Raw genomic sequence first — 17,358 nt, 5'->3', positions numbered from 1 at the left:
AGCTTTTGATCATTTATCAATTGGGGAATGGCTCTTATTTTTTTTAATAAATTTGAATCAGTTCCCTAAATATTTGAGAAATGAGGCTTACAACAGAAAAACTTGCTTTAAAATTCTTTTTAATTACTATTAATTATATAATTACTAACTATAGTTCCCTTATTTGTTCTATTCTCTCTCTCTTTTCACCTTGACCCTCTTCCAAAATGTTTTGCTACTGATCACTCCTTCCCTAAAAGCCCTCTCTTCTATTACCCTCCCTTCTTCCTGTATCCTTCCCCTCTTACTTTCCTATAGGGTAAGGCAAAATTCTGTAAGGGTGATCTGTTCTCAATGAAGCCAGGCTGGCTCTTTGAATGCACTGCTTCCTTTCCTATACCTTCCAATTCTTACCTATCATCTCTTTAATGATCCATTTTAGACTCCTCCCCACCCCCTGGCCCCCAAGGAAATAAAGCTTATTCAGGTACATCGAGAAAACTCTGTTCTATTTTGTTTAAAAAAATTAGGGACAGCTGTCTAATCTTGTAATCTCTCTTCCACTTTCCAGTGGAATATTATTGGCAGATGTTCTGTAATCACATGTGTCAATTCTTTCAATAACAGAGAGATATAGTTCATCAGGACAAGGCACTCACTGACTATTTTGTATCTTATCCTGAGTATCATCTTCCTCTAATTGTTCTGTTACTTCCAGTGAAAAAAATACAAAATAAGAATTGAGAAGTTCTACTTTCTTCTTTATCAGTTATCACTGTTCTCTCAACACCAAACCAAGGTCCTATTCTTTTTTCACCCTCTTTTTTCACAATTATTACTTCAAATGTTTGTTGTTGTCCTTAGTCGCCCTACTCATTATGAGTTTAACACTGACATTAATTTTACACTATTTTGTTTTTAAATTCACTGTCTGTTACTTAGTTCTCCTTAAGTTGTCTGTATATAATGCACATAAAATAAATTTAAAAATATATAATCATGCTTGGAGCATGTGATAGTTATTAAGTGGCAAAGATGCTTTTTTTAGACCTCTATACTGAACCCTTGAAATCTCTCCCAGTTATGAATGCTTATTACTTCTCACAACCAATCAGGTAAGATTTGTGACTTTATTTTAAGAATAGATTTTGTTGGTTTTGAGCATTTCATTAAAATATTCAAGACATTCAGAAGGAGGACATCTGCACACTAGCCTACATACACCAGCTCTCATTTTTTCTGTCTTTGAAATGTATGTTAACTCTTTTGATTGAGAGGCCACACTCTTGTTAGAAGAAGCAAATCCTTGAAAATGATATTATTTATATGTTCTGGCAATTCCAAGCAGACTTTCTGAGGGTACTAATTATTCTGAACTTAAATTACTCTGATTTGTGCAAAATGAGTCTATTTGCTATTTTCAGATGAAAGCATGAGCAATTATTTACAAAAAATAAAAAGACAGTTTTGTGACCAAATTGTCTGTTCAATTATGGGAAGATATCCAACAGAGTTAAAGGAGAATCATTATTCTATCTACAATGTAGACCCATCAATCAAACTCATCTTTATTGAACATCTACTATCTGCCCCACATGGTGGTAGATACAAAGATTTATGAGACATGGTCCCTTCTTATGCCATAGTTTGTGGATGTTTATTATCTCCCTTAAAAAGCTTTGAGTTACTCAAAAGAGAAGATATGTATTACTAATCTGGTATCATCAACAGAAAAACGAGCATGGCAGATATTTAATAAATGTTTGTTGAGTCTGAATTCCCAACCATTTATCTGCATAAAAGCCCAACAGCAAAGTGAGAAAAGTAACTGTTGATCACCAGAAGTAAAGGCTGAGTCCTTTCCTATATGAACTTGCTCTGACCAAGAAGTATCAGATAGGATAATCTAGCCTTCTCCTACCTACTACCTAAAGCTGACAAACTTCAGAACCCAGACTCTGAGAGAATCAAAGGAAAGTCTCTGACAAACTTAGGTCCTTGCTGAAAAAGCCCTTTAGTGCTCCTGTCCAAAGAACTATAATGCTCTTAAGTGCAGAGAACCCAGTAACACAAAGCTGAACCAGAGGCTGAAAGTGGAGTAAACTGCAGCTGCCCATGAAAGACCCACTCCAGGGAGTACAGCAGATTGATCAGCCAGCAGATACATCATGACCTAGGAAGAGCCCAGTGACTGAGAAATCTGCTTGACACACTTTGGTAGCAGTATCCCAGGGGTCAAGCACCCTGACATTTTAGCCAGGCATTTAGACCTAGTCTAGTTGAGGATTTATCCACTGAGCTGTCATGTGCTACAAAGAACTAGTTCAGTGGAGTAGCCATAATTCCATAGGCAGCAGTAAACTTCAGGAGAACCCTCTAGAGGACTAAAAGTTATTGAAAATCTGAGTTTCTGGAGTTGTGAGCTGTTTTGAACATGTATTCCCTACATGTGTGCTTCCCCTCCACTATATAGAAAGTTTGTACTTATTCTTTCCTTCATTGACTCTTTGTATATTTGTGAAAGATAAATCACCAGATTTACAGGGAAAGATTTTGTAATTATTGTTATTATATCATTTCAGTAAATGCCTTTTCTTAAAATCTAATTGAATTGACTAGCTGATTGTTAAGTGGAAGAACTGAAGGTTTATATCCTATGTTATTAGGAGAGTAACCAATAGATTTACCCCTCTAACTTTCAGAGTAGTAATAGCCACTGTATGGACATTACCTGCTGATGTCAATGTGGTTTGGGGAGGAAGCCCAGAGGAGTTATTTATGTTTTGGGTTTTTTTTTCACTTTGGATAAAAACAATTTAGAGGGGAATGGACAGAGGACAGCCCAAATGAGTATAAAGTCTCATTAAGAAGTGATCTTTTCCCCAGTGTTTTTAACAGTGATTGTTCTAAAATAAGGGAGGTTTTTTGATAGGAACATAAATATGATGGGACAGTAGGAAGAGTAGTCAGAAACTGGGTAAGAGTATGAGGATGTAACCGAAAGGACAGTGAAATAGGTGGGAGGCAGTGTTCTCTAGACTCCACTCCCCCCATGAAGAAGTCTGCCTTCTCCAGGAAGATAGGTTTACCCTAACTGCTTCCCTGCCCTAGTTAAGGTTCTGAATATATATTAAGGACCCAGAAAGTGGGACAGAGTATGTCTCTTGGGAGTTCATAAGGATCAGACAGATATTGGGCTACTATTCCATCAGTTTTACTGCTTTTGCTCCTTTTGGTTTCTTTTGTTGAAGTTTGTACTTCATTCTCGAAGAGGAGGTGATGACAAGTAAATTAGATTTAAATGAGGGAGAACTGTGCAAAGTCACCAGCCTCACTTTTATGTGGATACCCTTCAATTGGCACTGAACAAAAATGGCCTTCTATTGTTAATTGTACTTTCATCTGTGCTTCCTATTCTCCTGTTTTGACAAATAGCTCTGGGAGGTCAAGGGAGGTCCCCCAATAAACTCATCCCAAGGCAAAGAAGAAAATAAATGGCTCAATAATTATTGGCTGATTGATAGTATGACTTTATATGACTTTGACAAGGTGTGGGAGCTGACTGTGATTTGGGGAGCTTTATAATCCCAGAGATACATCCAAGATCAAGTTAGTTTTCATTAAATGCTGGCTGACAATTTCCCTACCTACAGAATATACTGATTTCCTAAGTCATTATCTCTCCCCACAGAAATAAAAGCTCATTCTCTAAAGGTGTCACCCCAGGGGCAAACTATACAAATAATATTGGAACTTTATTTATCTATGGATATCCTAAACCATCCCTATGAGAACAGAAAACTGAAATGTCCACTAGATTACTTTTATGCCCCAATTATTAAATCCACTCCAGCTGTTCCAAATTTTTTCTTACAAGCATATATGATCATAGAATAGCAGTCCATGTACTCTCCAGAAATTTTGATAGATCCACCTTTGACATAATTGTTAAATTTCCTACTTACATTCTTTGATCCAAGGAAAGAGTAGTTTATATATTAGGATAGAACTACCACCAAAATTTAAAAATAAATGGTTTCAGAGATAGAAACCCAAAGTATTTACAAGATCCAAAAAAGATGAAATAAGATGTAAAAATAAGACAATGGCACTGTCCTGTTGTTGGGGACTCAATGGGATAAGGTCCTCAGAAGATTCCTAAGCCACTTGTCATACTTTTTTTCAAATGAAAAAGATGAATTTTTAAGAAAAAAAGAGGGGAGATCTCTAAGAATAGAGTATCTTTCTCTTCTTAACTTACTGCAGAGTCCCAGGAAAGTGGTCCAACCCTGCAGATGGCCACTCTGTAGTCTATTATCCTGACTCAGAGGGAAATTAATATTCATAGGAGAAGATAACATGTCACATTCATGGGAAATAGCAGGACAACAATAGCCAAAAGGCTGATTGCATTTAAACACTAGCTCTGGTCCCCATCAAAACTCCCTCTTATTCCTGGAAAGAGGCCAGATTTCCAAACTATGCCTGAAACTGGCTTCTGTCCATTGTGGTTGCCAGGAAGATGGAAAGTTTAATATTTCCATGGATGGAAGTTTAATATCTCTATCAGAAAGGGTTCAGTACTTCTTACTATGAAGAACAATACCCTCAGGGTTGTTTCTTAAACAATGAGGAAAGGAATAGTCCAGCTTACTTCTGGAGACCCTACCTTGGAATGTAAACTGGGTGAGTTCCAGGGGACACTAAATGGTTAATAATCCTTATCAGCTTCCATCATCATTATGTTTGAATTCACTAAACCTCCTCCTGGCTTCTAGGGAAAACAATGCTAATAATACATCCTGATACAGGAGAGAATGGTTGCTTAGTTCAGGGAATGTGAGGATAAGACACTGGAAAATGAAAGCACAGGGATTTCAAGGACCTTCTATTGTTACCACACTCTGACTAGCCTGCCACTGTTATCAAATGAAAGTTTCAGCTTTTTTATTCTGAAGTTAATCATAAAAGTATGCCAAGGCATTTACTGAGTCTTCTGCATTATTGTACATAGCTGGCAACTATATTAAGAAGGAATAAAGTTTAGAGACTGCTAATCTATTTTGATGAACTTTTCCTACCCTTAGAAGCAAACTTGCTGCCATTGTAAATCCCAGAGATTATTACCATTTTTTCCTTGCAGTGACACCTTTTATTTCATGTTTGATGAATGTCATCCAATTATTTGCTCTAGGCTCATCCGTCATGTTCAACGCAAAATTAGCTGGATCTTTTCCTTTGCTAATGACTAGATCGTTAATCTGATTTTCTGGACTTCCATTTTACAGGTTTAATTGGGCTCCTGGCCAATGAAAATAATTCCTTTGGACAAATGTATTCACCATTAAACACATCTGTCTCTCAAGACTAGTTTCCTTCCTTACTGTGTCCATTTTTTACTGACACATTTTTTACCCCCTCTGCCTCTTATTCTGTCCTGGAATTGTTCATACAGGATTGGGAGAATCATTCCCCCAAAGTAGAATTCAAAGTCCTGGAATCACTGCAGTCGAGTGTGTAAACATCCCAATCTGTGACTCAGAAACTGAGCCACCAGAACTACCTCCTAGAGAAGATAAAAATTGCATCTTTTGTAGCAAGCACTCATTAAGCATCTGCCATAGATGTAAGTTCTAAATTCTGTATTTGGGAAACAAAAACAGAAAAAAAAACAACAATTTTTGACCACAAGGAGCTTATATTCTTGTGAGAAGACACAATATATACATACTAAACTCTCCTACAAGTGAATCAGACAAGGGCAAAGTGATGCGAAATATTTGAGGAGGGTGAGAGACCATAAAACCTAGATTAATAAGAGAAGGTTGAATACAATAGGGCTAATTAGATTTTCAGTGTATCTGAATCAAGATAAACTCAAGAGACATCTTTCCAACTTCAAGATCTCAAGCTTTGTGGCCTCTCCATCTTTGGGAAATTGAACACATTTCTTTTGACTTCATGATTCTCAGGTGAAACAATCCCTGATTCCATTTTCCCAGGAAAGGAAGTTATACTTCTGTCTTCAGGGCCAAATATTCAAGGTTACATTTCCCTCCCTGAGGGAATAATATTGGGAAGCTGATGAAATGGATACTTGTCCATGAAAAACTGGAATGAGGATGGACTCATTTCACACATGATCTGTCTCTTTCATAGGAAAAAGACTCTAAAGCTTTACAGGAGCTGTTCCAAGTGGATGGCTGTGTCCAGTGGATTGTAAACAATTTCTCCAAGCAGGGTGAAATGACCTTTTTTGCCAGTATGCAGGAGTGACTTCTCACATAATCTTTGTATTGTTTTACCTTTTCCCTTGAAATGGAAGGAAACAGCAATGCTATTATGTTATACAATTAATTTTTCCAATTTCTTTGTTCACTAATTCCATTCATATTATTTAGAATGAATTCTGAAGGCATTGGGTTTCTCCTTCCCTTTACTTCCCCCCACACTTACACAATTTCTTCCAATATCTTATTTTTCTTTTAAAGAACCAGTTCTCTAATCACTTAAACTGGGTCACAATGGTCCAAGAATTGCAAACAAGTACCAAATTATAATTGTAAATTGCCACCAGTGCAAAGGTGCCACCAAGACAGCCACTGGAACAGTTAATGACAACTGTGATGATTGTCTTATTGGCTAAGAAGCAATGTTGAGTGTCCAAAAAATCCTATTACATCATATTTTTTCCCTCAATAATATTTTGTTTTTCCAAATACATATAAAGGTAGTTTCCAAAATTCATTTTTGTAAGATTTTGTGTTCCAAATTCTTTTTCCTTCTCCAAGACAGCATGCAATCTGATATAGGTCATACATGTACAATCCTTTTAAATTATTTCCATATTTGTCATGTTATGCAAGAAAAATCAGACCAAAGGGGGGGAATCTAGAAAGGAAAAACAGACAAACAACAAAAAAGGTGAAATTACTGTGTTTTGATTTGTATTCAGTTTCCATAGTTCTTTCTTTAGATATAGATAGCATTTTTTATCCCAAATCACATTACTGAAAAGAGCCAAGTCTATCATGGTTGACCATCACATAATCTTGCTGTTACTATGTACAATTTTCTTTTGGTTCTGCTCATTTTACCTGACATTAGTACACATAAGCTTTTCTAAGCTTTTCTGAAATAATAATAAAATAATAGTACACATAAGCTTTTCTAAGCTTTTCTGAAATAAGCCTGCTGGGGAATGATGTTATAAATTATAGTATATGAAATATACTATCCAGTCATAGATGTTCATAACCTGTGTTGCCTCAACTCCTCACTATCTCTCATTCCCCTATATCTAATCAAATGCCAAATCCTGTTAATTCTATCTTCTGACATCTTTGTCATTATCCTCTTCTCTCTTCTGACATTGTCACATGTTATTATAAGCCCTCATCACTTCAAACATGGACTATTACAACAGCTTTTTGCTGGTTGGAATCCCTATCATATATTTCTTACCACTCCAAACCATCTACTCAGCTATCAAAATGATTTTCCTAAAGCACAGGTCTCACTACATCACCCCCTTGCTCAATCTTCCTATCATCTCAAAAATCAAATATAAAATCCTTTGTTTGGCATTCCAAGCCCTTTATAACCTAGCCCCCTATTCTGTCTTTCCAGTTTTCTTATGCTTTAAACACTTCCATGTAAGTACTGATCTAGTTACACTGGCCTCATTGACATTCCTCAAACGTAACACTTTGACTCTAGGCATTTTTATGGGTTATTTCCCATGTTCTCTGTCTTTATTTTTGCCTTTTCCTGGCTTTCCTGGTTTCTTTCAAGTCTCATCTAAAATGCTACTTTCTGAGAGAAGCTTTCTCAGTCCTTAATCTTAGTGCCTTCCTTCTTAGATGATTTACAATTTGTCCCATAGGTATCATGCTCTACAGTTGTTTGTACACTTTCTGTTTTCCCTATTTCATCGTGAACTGCTTGAAAACAGGAATTGTTTTAGGTTTTTTAGGGTTTTTGTCTGTTTTATATTGTTTCTATTTGTCTCTTTATTTGACTTTCCTTGTATTGCCAGTGTTTAGCACAGTGCCTGGCACATACCAATAGGTACTTAACAGATTATTATTGACTTAATTTGATGTGTGGTTTTAGAAAAGGAAAAAAAAAAGTACTTTTTAAGATTTGAGAAGACTTCATAGAAGAGGTGCCATTTGGAATAAATTTGGAAGGATTGGCCACATTCTGACAATGAAAACAGTAGAATGGAGAAAGACATCTCAGGGAGAGGTAAATTTATAACAAAACAAAACAAAAAAACCTAATAAAACAAATTTCCTTTAAATAAACCTCCTTTGAGTGAATAATCCTAACTATGCAAAGAACCAAAATTCTCTTCTAGAATGAAAACAGGAAAATGGGCTTTATAACACAATATGTCTCTGCATTTCTCTTACTTTCAGGTTTGAACAATGTTTCTGCATTAAAACTTCATTCCTTAAAGTACTGCAGTTTTACACAAACAAATTAAATCCTAGAAGGGCTATCTAATACAATTCACCTTTTCTTATAGATGAAGAAATTGAGGTCTTTAGGGTTAAGTGACTGATTAGTTTTGCTGAAATGAATTGCCTATGTTGCAAGAGCAGACAACAACATTAATACTTTTTTATTTGTCATTTTTTTCTATTAATTAATCAAATATTCAGTTGAGTGCCTACTCTAGAACGATGAGTTTAATGGAAGAACGTTCAATTTAGCACTGAAAATCTGGGTTGGCATTTTTAAAAAAAAATTTTTTTTAATTCATTTTTCCAAATTATCCCCTCCCTCCCTCCACTCCCTCCCCCCGATGGCAGGTAATCCCATACATTTTACATGTGTTACAATATAACCTATATACAATATATGTGTGTAAATACCATTTTCTTGTTGCACATTAATTATTAGCTTCCAAAGGTATAAGTAACCTGGGTAGATAGACAGTAGTGCTAACAATTTACATTCGCTTCCCAGTGTTCCTTCTCTGGGTGTAGTTATTTCTGTCCATCATTGATCAACTGGAAGTGAGTTGGATCTTCTTTATGTTGAAGATTTCCACTTCCATCAGAATACATCCTCATACAGTATTGTTGTTGAAGTGTACAGTGATCTTCTGGTTCTGCTCATTTCACTCAGCAACAGTTGATTTAAGTCTCTCCAAGCCTCTCTGTATTCCTCCTGCTGGTCATTTCTTACAGAGAAATAATATTCCATAACCTTCATATACTGGGTTGGCATTTTGCCTCTATAGGACTTTGACATTGCCAAATTCTGAGCCTCAGTTTCTTTCTTTGTATGATAAAAATGGCATAATTGATGCCACTTTAACTCACACAATTGCCAAGCTTAATAAGAGCTGTATGCATCTTATGTATATTATTATTTCTTGCTAAGACCTGTGACAGGTCTCAAACAGGATTCCCTGCTACCGAGTTCTCATAAATTGGAATCAGGACAAATACAAAAAATCATTGCAAACAAAACTAAAAAATTAAGCCCCCAAATCCACTGATGTTATACAAAGGAGTTGTGAAATTCTACAGATCAATGTTCTTAATATTTTTTCCTATAGTCCCAATATTATAGCTCATTTATTATGTCACATTTTCCATGTCTTAATTTTTAAGTTTATGCTTGTAAAGAAGTGTTCCCCTAGATGATGTAAACACTTAAGAAAAGAATGCCCTATTCATAATAAGGCAGTGAATAACTAAAAGCCAGAAAAACCCAAGGCTCTCCCACAAGAAGTTTTAATTTCTTTGACTCACTTTACCTTATCTGAAAATAGGGATGTTAGTCTCCCCACTCTTAATTAGTTGTTTTAAATTTTTTTACAGTTATTTGTAATCTACTGGAGCCTTTGAAATAGGGGTACAACAATTTTAAAAGAATCATATGCACTCTATATTTTATAAACAAAATTAGATGGAATACTCTTATAGAAAATTTAGCAAGGTAGTACAATGGATAGAGCACTGGACCTAGGGTCAGAAAGACATGAGAATTCAAATCTGGCTTCAGACAATTACCAGCTGTGTGATGTTGGGCAGGTTATTTAACCTCTATTTGCCTCAAGTCACTAGAGAAGCAAATGAAAAACAATTCCAATATTTTTATCAAGAAAATTCCAAGAACACCATGCACTGGTCTAAATAGTCTCTACATGATGAAACAACAACAAGGGTTTATAAATGGAATTACAAAATTTCTTATTCTATCAAGAATTATGCAGTTATATTTTTTTAGTGTTTAGGAGAATTATCCTCTTCCTTCATTTCTCTCCCCATCCCAAATACCTGGGGAGTGATTATACATTACAATCAAATAATAAACACAATAGCCTCCATAGAATCTGAGTTTCTTTTATCTCAATCTGAAAAAAAAAATATCTCTCAGGGTATCTGAGATTTTAAAGACAGGTAGTAAAAATACAAAAGTTGATTTCAGAGAATTGAACAGACAGCCTTGGGCATTGTACTACATTCCAACTGCCTTCTGTGGAATTATTACTGAATGTTATTACAAGTTGTGTCTTCCTCAGAAAAAAAGAAAAAAAAACTTCAAGAAAAATGGCCTCTCTCAAGGGAAATAGGGCATAGCGAAGAGGCCTTTACTAGCTAAATTTTCACCCCTGCCACAGACATACAGGATTAGTTGAAAACAAATACTGAGAAAGATAAAATAGAAATTAAATTTAAAAGCCCAAGAAGCATGGAGGAGAGGGAGGGAGGGGGAAAAAAGTCAATTTTTAGCAACAGATGTTTAGCTTCCAGTTCCAAATTCAATAAAAGTTGGGATCGTAAAAATAAAATCAGAGGAACAGGAAAGTAGGAGAAAAGAAGAGAGAAAAAGAAAGGAGAGAAAAAAGTTGGACTGGAGATTCTGGTCCACACAATAAATAATAAGCATTAAGAATCAGGTTTCATGATTTTTTTTTTTCAGAGATTAGCAAAGTTTCTAGAATGCTTTATTGCTCTTTAGAGCTGTCTTCCTTTCCCAAGTAAAGCTGGTATCCTACTACCCTAGGCTTCTTCACAGAAAATGGGTATATTCAGGCCTATAATTTCAAACATTCCCATTCTATTAATTTCCTCATTAGTTCTAATGTTTTATTGCCATTGGGCAGAGTAGGCCAAATGCTTGAACAGCTGTCTGGTCCCATGGAGCTGTTCTCAGTGCCATTGATCACAAAGGTAAAAATCAATCCCAGTTAAGAAGGATGAAGTTAAAAATAAATTGCATGGATTGATTTCTATTAATACCTTTTACAACAGCATGATTATCTCTAATAACAGAAGGCTCAGAGAAGCAAATCACTGAGGACACTATCTTCTTCCAGGTGGTTTCAAGGACTTGCTGGGATGTGGCAAGTGAATGGAGATACTTAGCCTGGTTATGACTTATAAACTCCCTTGCTTCAGAGAATAAGCCCAAAGACAGTCCAGTCCTCTCTGAAATATGCTCAGGAAGTTGGATGATAGAGGACAGCAGGAGCCGTGAAATTGAGGAGAGTGTAGAGAGAAATAGAGCCCTAGGCAGGAATGATGTCTGACTAGACAGCATCACCATACATCACTAGTCATTTGGATCCCAGGAGGCAATTACCTGAGCAGCACCTTTAAATGAATCCAAGGAACTAGAAATTCTGGTCTGTATTCCTAGAGATAGTGGAATAATGATAATTTAAGCCTTCCTTTAGTTAGCAATGCAGAAAGTTCCTGATCTAAAGTAAATTTGAAACATATTATGAAGCAACACACTACATTGTAGAAAGGAATAGTGATTAAGGCTTTCTGCAGTCATTTTATCTAACAACTCACTAAAAAATATATATCCACTTCTGCAGCTTAGAAACTTTCCTGGGAACATCAGCTTTCCTTTGCTAATCGGGAGATCTACAAGGGTCCCCGAAAAAGGTGATTGTTCTCATTTGTAAACCTACACAAACAGCTCCATTTCAGAAGCAAACTGAGAGAAATCTGTTGACAACTAGGCAGAGGTCTGCAGAGAAAGAGTTGATTTCTGTAGACCAGGAAGAAATCTTAAAAGTACAATTTAATTGCCCTTAGGCAAGACTGCAGTCAGACAAGACCAAAAGTGGTTTGAATTATTCTGATAAAGCCACAAAGAAAACAATTCTGCTCTGTTCCCAGGTAATTTATCTCAATGCTTAACAGTCTCTAGAATTGGAAAATAATTTCTCTTACCTACTTTCAATCCTTAGATCCTTCAATATAAGCCTATTTCTTTTGGTTTGGACTTAGTTTTAATTAAGAATCATTTTACCAACTTGCTTAACTTAACTGCGAAATGTAAATGGGATGAACTTGCCCATTAGATGGAAGTGGATAGCAGTGTGGATTAAAAGACAGGATTCTACAATATGTTGTTTACAAAAAACACATTCAAAGTAGAAAGAAACTATATAGAGTAAAAACAAAAGGCTGTAGCAAAATATGTTTCAGCTGAAATATCCAGTTTGAAATTTCTACTTAGCAGGAGGTTATTAGGGATTCAAGATCTCAAGAAATGGAGACTGCTGCTGTTTGTATGAATCTAATTGTCATCTATATATTGATAATAATTAAACCCACAGAGCTGATGAAGCAACCATATGAATGGAAGCAATTGTGTCATGAAAGCCCAGAGATGAATGTATCAGTATCACATACTACAAAGAGGTAAGGAAGGTGAAATTCTAGAAAAGATAATCAACTTTGGCAATTAAAGGATCATTGTTAACATCAATTGAGTTATGATGTCAGGGACCAGATTGTAGAAAATGAAAAGAGTGAGAACACTGTACAGGAAAAGTAACATCATTAAGATGGTAGTGGTGGTGGTGATAATAGATTGTGGAACTTGTTTTCCTTTCCATTATCCATAAAACAATCCTAATATGCAATGTCTTCAAAGGATATTAATGGAAGAGAAAAAAGAAGAGGAGAAGATGAGAAGGAAAAAGAGGAGAAAATAGAAAAGGAGAAGGATGTAGAGAGCCAGAACTGTGGAGAAGCATGCTTGAAACAAGGTGTTAACTCAGAAGAATTGATAAGACAATGATTATCTAGTTTAGCATGGTGATTAATAGTTCTCTCTTTCAGTAAATGTACTTTGTACTTAATATAATTCTACACCTATGATAATGTAATTATAATATAACATAAACATATATAAGAGCCAACAAGGACTGGACTAGAGATATTCCATCTTTGATCAGGATGCTGGTGGTTCTCCATTTCTCCACTGAAACCAAGTCCCATCTGAAGGCCCTCCAGAAAACTAGATAGGCCCCAAGTGAAGGACACAGACTGTGAAAGAGATAATAAAGAATTTGGACTTTATCACTGGCTATTCTGATGGTGATTACTCTGCTTAAATGAAGACTAGTCTCAAAATCTCTAGAAAGCTAAACCAGAACACTACTGAAAGAGGAGGAAGACAAGATAAGAAATATACTAATACAAAAGAGGAGAAAGGTAGAAATATTTGCAATTTCTCATAATTGGGGTATATAAACACAAACTTGGAGGAAAAGATAAAGGGAAGGAATGACCTTCAGATGATCATCATTATCTGAAATGGATAAATAAGAGTTACAGACAGAGAAGTGGGGGGGGGGGGAGGAGAAAGGAGGGAGAGAGGGAGGTTTGGGATATGCCTAAAACTCAGCAGGAAAAAGAAGCAAGAATAAAGACTGAGACATTAAAAAGAAAAGAATTACTTGCAAGTGTAGCACTTGCTTGTCCCTCAAGGAAAGATAAAAATAAAAAACATTCTAAAATCTCAAGGTATGCCCCATAATTGGGAACATGTTCAGCTAGTCAGTTTATAAACATTAAGTACTTACTATCTTCCAGGGAATGTTCCAAGCATTAGGCATATATAGGCAAAAGATAGTCATGGTTTCACAATCTAATGGAGGAGACACATGAAAATAAGTATATGTAACATGCTATATATATATATATATATATATATATATATATATATATATATATATATATATATATATATATATATATATATATATATATGATAAATAAGAGATAATCAACAAAGAGAGGTAGCCTTAGAATTAAGGAGAATCATAAAATGCTTCCTGTAGAAGGTGAGGTTTTAGTTAAGACTTGAAGGAAGTCAGGGAAGTTAAGAATAATTAAACAAATTGTGATAATATGCACAGTAAGAAATGGGAAAAATGATTATTTCAAAAAAATCCTGAGTGGGAGGTATGAAACTGAAACAGAGTGAAGTAAGCAGGATCAAGAGAACAAATTATACAAAGACAACAACTTTGTACATAAAACAACTTTGAAAAACTAGACTTCTAATCAATAAAATAAGTAATTATGTCTACAGAATACCTATGAAGCATGTTACTCATTTTCCAACAAAGAGGTGACAGACTCAAGAAACAGAAAAGGACACACATTTTTGGGGAAAAAAAATGTGTATATATATTCATTTAATTGACTCCACTTATTAATTTTTGGTCTTTGGTTTTGTTTTGTTTTAATGAGGTGGGAAGGCTTTGAGGAAAGGAGAGTTAGCAATAGAATTGCTGATCTCCCTCCCCCTAAAAAAGGAAGGACATTAAAATATTTTTAAATACACAGAAGAGAAGGAACTTCACTTGAAAGCACAAATGAATATCATGGCTTTGAAAATAAAATAGGGTATTTAAAATACACTTTTTTTAAAGGGGCAGGAAGGAACCAAGATGCCAAAGTAAAGTGAAGAAGCTGCACGAGATCTCTGTTTCCCTTGAAAACCACATGAAACCAAGCCTCTAGGAAAGCCAATTAAGAGGGTCTTAATCACAAGAAATCAGCAATTAAGACCCTCAGTCTGGCTCAGTAGAGGAATAATCAGTGGAGCAGCTTCTAGTCTCAGCTCAAAAAGAAAATTTGGTAAAAGAGGCTATTTCCTGAAAAGAGCAGGCAAAGCTACCTCCCCCCTTGAGACCCAGAGCTGCTCAGGAAGCTTGGCACAGTGTCTCTTTTACCTCAAGAGCAGAGCTCAATCATAAAAGTAAAAGAAAAAGAAGAGGAAATACCAAAAGGAAAGCAAAGAAAATGAGCAAGAAACAGGAAAAAATCTTGATCATAGAAAGCTACTGTGGTAACAAGGCAGACCAATTTAGATAAGGATAAAATGTCCACAGAAAAAAATCACAAAAAGTGTTATGAATTAATGTCAAGCCCAAAGAGCTTTCTTGGCAGTGCTCATAAAAGACTTTTAAAAGGGAAATAAGACATGTAGACTCAAAGATGAGAAATGAAATGAAAAGAATGTATGAGAGAGAGAGTCAATAACTTGGAAAAGGAAGGGGGAAATTGTCTGAAGAAAACAACTCCTTCAAAAAAAAAATTAACCTATTGGAAAAAGAGATACAAAAACTAATTGAAAAAAAATCACACATTAAAAACTAGAACAGGACAAATGGAAGCAAATGATTCTGTGAGACAGCAAGAATCAGCCAAACTAAAAAGAATGAAAAAAAATGGAAAAAAATATAAAACACATCATTGGAAAAACAGCCAAATAGAAAATAGATCCAGAAGAGACAATTTAAAAATTATGGACCTTCCTGAAGACCATGATCAGAAAAAGAGTCTGCATAACCATTCTTCAAGAGATCATTAAGGAAAACTGTCCCAGTATTCTGGAAACAGAGGGGGAAATACTTATTGAAAGAACGCATCAATCTCTTTGGAAAGGGATCCCATAAGGAAAACCCAAAGGAACATTGTTGTGAAACTCCAGAAATGCAGCCTCAAGGAAAAAAAATAAAAAATAAAAAATAAAAAAAATATATATATATATATATATGTATATATATATATATATATATATATATATATATATATATATATATATATATACACACACACATATATACTGCAAGATGCCAGACAAAAGCAATTCAAATATCAAAGACCAAGCATCAGGATCTGGCAGTTTCTATAATAAAGGATCTGCGTGGCTAGAATACCATATGCAGAAGGCAAAGGACCTAAGGTTACAATCAAGAATTAACTACCCAGCAAGACTCAGCACCATTTTTCAGGGGAAGTTATGGAGCTTCAATGAAGTAAGAGATTTTCAATCATTTTTATTGGAAAAAAAAAACAAAAAACAGAATTAAACAGAAATTTTAATCTATAAATGCAGGACTCAAGAGAAGCATATAAAGGTAAAGAGGGAAAAATAGATATTATTTAAATGTTAAACTATTTAATCCTCTAGATGGGAAAATGATATCTGTTACTCTTGAGAACTGTATAAATGTCACTGGGGCAGACAAAGGGGAGCATCACATGGACTGAGGATGTGATTGTAAATGGACTCTAATGTGATGATACCAATGAAAAAGATATTAAAGGGTGGAAAAGGGCCTCTACTTGAAAAAGAGGAAAAGGGAGGTATAATGGGACAATTAGGTTATATGAAGAGATGCAAAAGGCCTATTACAATCCAGAGAAAGAAGGGAGGGAGATAAGCATTGTCTAAAGCTTGATCTCATCAAAGTAAGAGAAAGGGAGGAAGGGGTAATAGAAGAAAAGGTAGTAGGTGGAGTGGGTTAAAAAAATACTACTAAGAGAAATAGGGAGGGGTGATAAGAAATAAGGGTAGATAAAAAAAATATGCCTAGTGACTAGGTAGAAAGAGAGAACAAAAGTATATTCAAGGGAGAAAATAGGATAGAGGAAAATACAGAGCTGGTAATCATAACTGTGAAACTGTGAATATGAATGGGATGAACTCTCCCATTTAAAAAAATCCCCCAAAATATAAAATAGTGGAGTGGATTAAAAAACAGAATCCTACAATATATTGTTTACAAGAAACACATTTGACACAGAGAGCCACATGTAGAGTTAAGGTAAAAGGATGGGACAGAATTTATTATGCTTCAGCTGAAGTAAAAAAAAAAAAAAAAAAAAGGGTGGTAATTCTGATCTCAGTTAAAGCAAAAGTAAAAATAGATATTATTAAAAAACATAAGCAAGGAAAGTACATCTTCATAAAGGGTAAACAATGAATTAATAATGATACTAAATGTATATGTACCAAGTGGCAGAGCAGCCAATTTTCTTTCTTTCTTTCTCTTTCTTTCTTTCTTTCTTTTTTTCTTTCTTTCTTTCTTTCTTTCTTTTTTTTTTTTTTTTTTTTTTTTTTTTTTATTAAAGCTTTTTTAGTTACGAAGCATATGCATGGGTAGTTTTTCCAATCATTGACCCTTGCAAAAGCTTTTGTTTTAAAATTTCCTCTCCTTCCCCCCCCACCCCACCCCCAGCTGGCACGTAGTCCAATACATGTCAAATATGTTGAAATACATGTTAATCCAATATATGTATACATATTTATACA

At 35.1% G+C, this 17,358-nt stretch overlaps 1 protein-coding gene across 1 annotated transcript in view; it reads right to left on the bottom strand.

Moving 5' to 3' along the window:
- The window catches only part of SORCS3 (sortilin related VPS10 domain containing receptor 3), a 694,559-nt gene that overhangs the window by 166,469 nt on the left and 510,732 nt on the right, over positions 1–17,358 (bottom strand).

This window comes from Sminthopsis crassicaudata, chromosome 2 (assembly GCF_048593235.1).
Source record: "Sminthopsis crassicaudata isolate SCR6 chromosome 2, ASM4859323v1, whole genome shotgun sequence".
NCBI classification, from domain to species: Eukaryota; Metazoa; Chordata; class Mammalia; order Dasyuromorphia; family Dasyuridae; genus Sminthopsis; species Sminthopsis crassicaudata.
This window is presented reverse-complemented; position numbering and strand designations above follow the sequence as displayed.